Source organism: Perca flavescens, chromosome 3, assembly GCF_004354835.1.
Source record: "Perca flavescens isolate YP-PL-M2 chromosome 3, PFLA_1.0, whole genome shotgun sequence".
Classification (NCBI taxonomy): domain Eukaryota; kingdom Metazoa; phylum Chordata; class Actinopteri; order Perciformes; family Percidae; genus Perca; species Perca flavescens.
The window spans coordinates 22,563,479-22,568,381 of NC_041333.1; positions in this window are offsets into that span (position 1 = coordinate 22,563,479).

Genomic DNA, 4,903 nt, shown 5'->3' on the forward strand with positions numbered 1-4,903 from the left:
TGACTGGTTAAAGCCAGGCGTGATAACACTAATGAAGACGGCTAGCTGTGGCCAGCACCTCTCATACATCTTTTAGGTACACTACTAGATGAATATTTATACTGCCGATAGAGTGGAGGGTAGACAAGTAGAGGTTTTAGGCACACACAGAGTCACAGGCTGTCACATGTGCCACAGGCAAACACTACAGAAACAGACAAACAAGCAGCATCTCGATTTCACAATACAATCTAGGAGAACCACATGCAAGTTCTACCTTGTACATTTTCACTGACATTGCATGTGACATGGTTCACGCATTTATGTATTAGAGAAGTCATAGGCTATGTAAAGGTCTACAATAATATCTTCATGACTGCATGTCTGCATCCAGGATGGCTGATAATGAAAATAGGTAAACAAATGAAATTACTTAGAATTTTGCACACGAGTAGGGTGTTACAAAAACTGTTTCACACAATGTTATTTATGAAGCTGACCATGGCAGGATGCCCAACTCGATGCTAAGTGAGCACTGACGAAGAAGAGCTGGCAACACAACAGAGGCAACGAGGCTGAGAGGTAGTTGGTAGTTGAGTTACCCAAGAATAGGGGGCTTTAAGCCGGGTACAGGGCACCGCGAGCTGCTGGTCGTTGCAGCGGACATTACGATTAACTCTGGGCGACAAAAAGTGACCGTTATGCGGCAATGACAAGTTTAGGCACCAAACGACTAGTTAGGTCTAGGAAAAAGATTATGGTTTGGATTAAAACACTTCAAAGGAACACGTATTTCCTGGGTTAAAGTCCCTTGTTTTCCCAAGGAAGCAAACTCCACTCCCCGGCTTGAACGAGCTGTGTTTTATCACTCACCCATCCACCACGAATGCCTCCCTACGCAGTCCAAAGCGTTCTTATACAGCATCAGTCATTGTGAAAAATATTGTGGAATGCTTACGAATTTCAGTGCTATATGTATGTATGGCTCATGAGAACAGCCTAACAGAGGATAATAAGGCAGATATACACCACTTTTACCCAATTTGACAGGCAGGAAATCTAAATTGAAGGCTCAGTCAGGATCTATAGCTGGTAGTATCTCATAGTGTGAAGGGTTTATAGATTTATTCTTATCAACTGGCTAATGTGTCTGAGCTTCCCTGATAATATTAAATACAGACATTTATAGCCTGTCATATGCACAGACCCCTAACACATTTTTGTAGTGTGTGTGTGTGTGTGTGTGTGTGTGTGTGTGTGTGTGTGTGGATATAATTTATTGAAAAGTGATAATGCCATTAGCCCCTTAAAGTCAAATTTATAATGATGTAAGGTGGACCTCAAATTCTGTTAGAACCCTGTCCCCCAGTAAATTCTAAAAAAGCTGCAGGGAGTGAGGGAGTACGACTGTAGGACACATGGCCTTGTGGTTATGTAGTGTGCGATAGGGAGGGTCAGGGGACATGGGGAGACTGACTGACTACCGTTCAGTGTTTCATGGCAACAATGATGTGAGGTAGCTGGAAAAAGCATTGTTTTTGTTGGAAAAATCACTTGCATCATATGCCAACACAAATCTATCTGATTGTGTGTACAAAAAAATAATGAATCATTTACAATTGAAAGCCCGACCATCGTCACTTTCCCTTTTAGATTTTAGTTGTTCTTCGTTTAATTTCTTTCTTTTCTGTGATGGTTCTGCCCTAGTATCAGCCATAACTACAGCAGATAACTTCTAAAATAAAATAAAAATACAATCAGGCCTATATAAAGACATTTTCTGCTACCTTTTACCTGGCTCGATACGCTAACACTGTCTTTTTCGGTGTTAAACCGAAATCTGTGACAGGTCAGAATGTGTTACTGTAGAGCCGGTATGCCTGCCGTAAATCATTTTGTGACTTCACTGGAAAAATCTGGAACGGGAAAAGGCATTAATAACAACTATATAAAAATAGCCTTCTTTTCAGTCTTGTTTGCTGTTACAGGTCATTTATGATCATCAGATGAAAAATGAAACATTAAAAAGTTACATTATAGTAACTTTAAAGTGAAAGTCATAAAAGCAGTTGAAGTGCAAGCATTGACAATATTTATATACGGAAGGAGTGTAAATGGATTATAGAGAAATTGTGCTTCTTTAAAAAAAAGAATAAAAGCATGTAGCCTATCCTTTAAGAGAAGATTGCAGACGCAGTTAGATAGCAGGTAAATACTGTAAACTGTTGACCACCTCTCTACAACATCTTTGGGGCCATAAGAACTGCACACACCATGTGTGTACATAATTTTTAGCTGCTTGAACAAATGACCAATGCTGTAGTTTTTCTCTGCAGTTTTGCTTTGACACAGACATTTACAGGTTTAATAATAAACAATAAAGCCACAAATCTGCTTCTATGCCATGCTATCGTTCTTTAAGGATTGCCAATTGCATTTAGCACTTCCCAACACGCTAGCAATGCTTTACAGTAATTTCTGTCTTTTTCAACCTGGGTAACCCTATTTTCCAATGCGTTGGTGTCTAAGTGACTAACAAAAATCTTTGAAATTGGTACAGAATTGCTGTAACCTGCAGCTGTAGACTGCAATGTAATCATAGGGCATTGTTAATTTTGTCCTCTAAAAGACCTGTTTTTGCCACTGACGATTATAATTCTAACTGACAACATTATGGAAAGGATCCCTACAAAGATAGACCTTATTGTTAAAGACTAAAATCCTTTTTGTTTAACCCGAAACAGCTCAGAAATTGTCAAACCTGGGGTGCCTGGATAGCTCACCTGGTAGAGTGTGCACCCAATGTACAAAGGCTCAGTCCTTAATGCAGCAGCCGCAGGTTCAACTTCTGATTCTTTGCTGTATGTTGTTTTCTCCCCTTTCACATCTTCAACTGTCCTATATAATCAGGCCTAAAATGCCCAAAAAAGAATCTTTAAAAATAAAAGAAATCGCCAAACCCACCAGACCCTATTAAAATAAACTATACTTTTAGCTTGTATAGAGTAGATTGAAGGTGCCAATTGCCCAATAACTTTAATTGTAGCTTGTTTCGCCACTGCCGACTGCAGCAGTCTTGCTTAATACTGGACCAAAGATTGTTGTTCCCATCAGTCACTTAGACACAAACACACAGGAAAATAGTGTCCAAGTTGAAAAAAAGAAGTTACCCTTTAAGATGATAAGATAAACTTTAAAAAACACACACACAATTTTCCATAAGATAACACTGAATGTTTGGGGTGTGATTCAGTGGAAAAGTGGTGCAGAAGGAGAGAGTGGGGATATATGGTCCAAATCTAAAAGATGTGGAGTAGGCATGAAGTAAGAGGCGAATGACATGACCATACCTCTTCCACCTCTTTTTTCATCTCTCCTCTCATCTTTTCTCGCATAGTCAGCAGTTTCCTGTCTTTTACAACTCAAGGGAGATGAATCAAAACTTACCCAAGATATTGTACCTGGTACATAAGCGAGTACTTCTGGGCCTCAGCCCTTCTGCCTGGGTCATACACACACGCGCACGCGCGCACGCACCCACACACACATACACATACACACATACATACGTACATACATACATACATACATACGTACATACACACACACACACCAAGGGCGTAAATCCTAGAGGGGTCGGGGGGCCCATCTAAGGGTTGTCCCCCCCTAAAAATATCATTAAAATAATGCTGTGTATTGTAAATAACATAATGATGTATACTTAAAATATCTGTGTAAGTAGTAAAACAATACAAACCCCCAAAAATGCTTTTTAAGTTTAGCAACAGTTTGAGTTCCCCCTCCCTTGCCTCACAGTGGTTTGGTCCACTGCATGCTGTACATTAGGATCTGCACTAGACTAAGAGTAACATCGGGTAGTGACAGGAATGTATAAAGTAAGTAGTTCAAGGCTATTTTATTCAAATTAAACATCAGATGAAGTTTTTCTTTTCTCAAGTAGAAATGATGCTGAGTAATTAATGAATTAGTCATGACAAAAAAGTTTGCTATGTTAGTGTAATATAATGTAATGTTACCTAGCTTGTTTAATAGCTTGTTGGATAGAAATGCACCCACTACAACTAACGTTATCATGGCGATAAGCCTAACGTTATGTGTGTGAACTAATATTAGGGTTAATATTGAAGATCTACAGTTGTGTTTTGCTCAATATGAAGTTAAGTGGATGATCAGTTAATTATATATCCTCTGACCCAGACGAAACCTAATATTTATGTGGAGGACGCAAGATCATTTTATAATTATAATATGACCGTGTGGTGAACCTATGAACCTAACTCATATTTAGATATCTGACGTTAAAGATTTGTGTTGCTGTTGCCCAGATAAAACAACAAGAAAAAAAAAAAAGATCCTTTTTCAGTAGGCCTATACCAAAACGCCAAGTAAGTACAATAAGTCCTCATATTAAGACAACTTGATAACATCTTTGTAAGAATGGGTGCTTATGGAAATACTAACGTCACTATGTCACAGGCAAAGGAGACAGAAAGAACTGAGGAACAGGGAGACCAGGGACGTTCAGGTGGAGAGTCTCTGGCAAGTGTGTTGAGCTTAGTTAATAGTGTTGGAGGTGTGTGGCTGTCAGTGTTAGCAGATGAGCTTTACTAGTGGCTCACTAATTTACATTATGATCAGCTAATTTAACAAGTGTACAAATGTATTGTATTTCTTTTGTATGAGGACACTTTTTCAAAATAAATCATTATATTTCAAAGTATTTATGTGGCTTGATTGTAAACAACTTAAAAATAAATACATGGTTTTAAAGAAGAATGTTTTGGTCAATTTAGTCTCTTTTTTTTTCATTGAATCAAGAGAAACACTGAAAAGAAGGTCAATGGTACAGTCTCCATGCTACACTAATGATAGTATTAAGGCTTTCCTCTGTGTACACATGTCC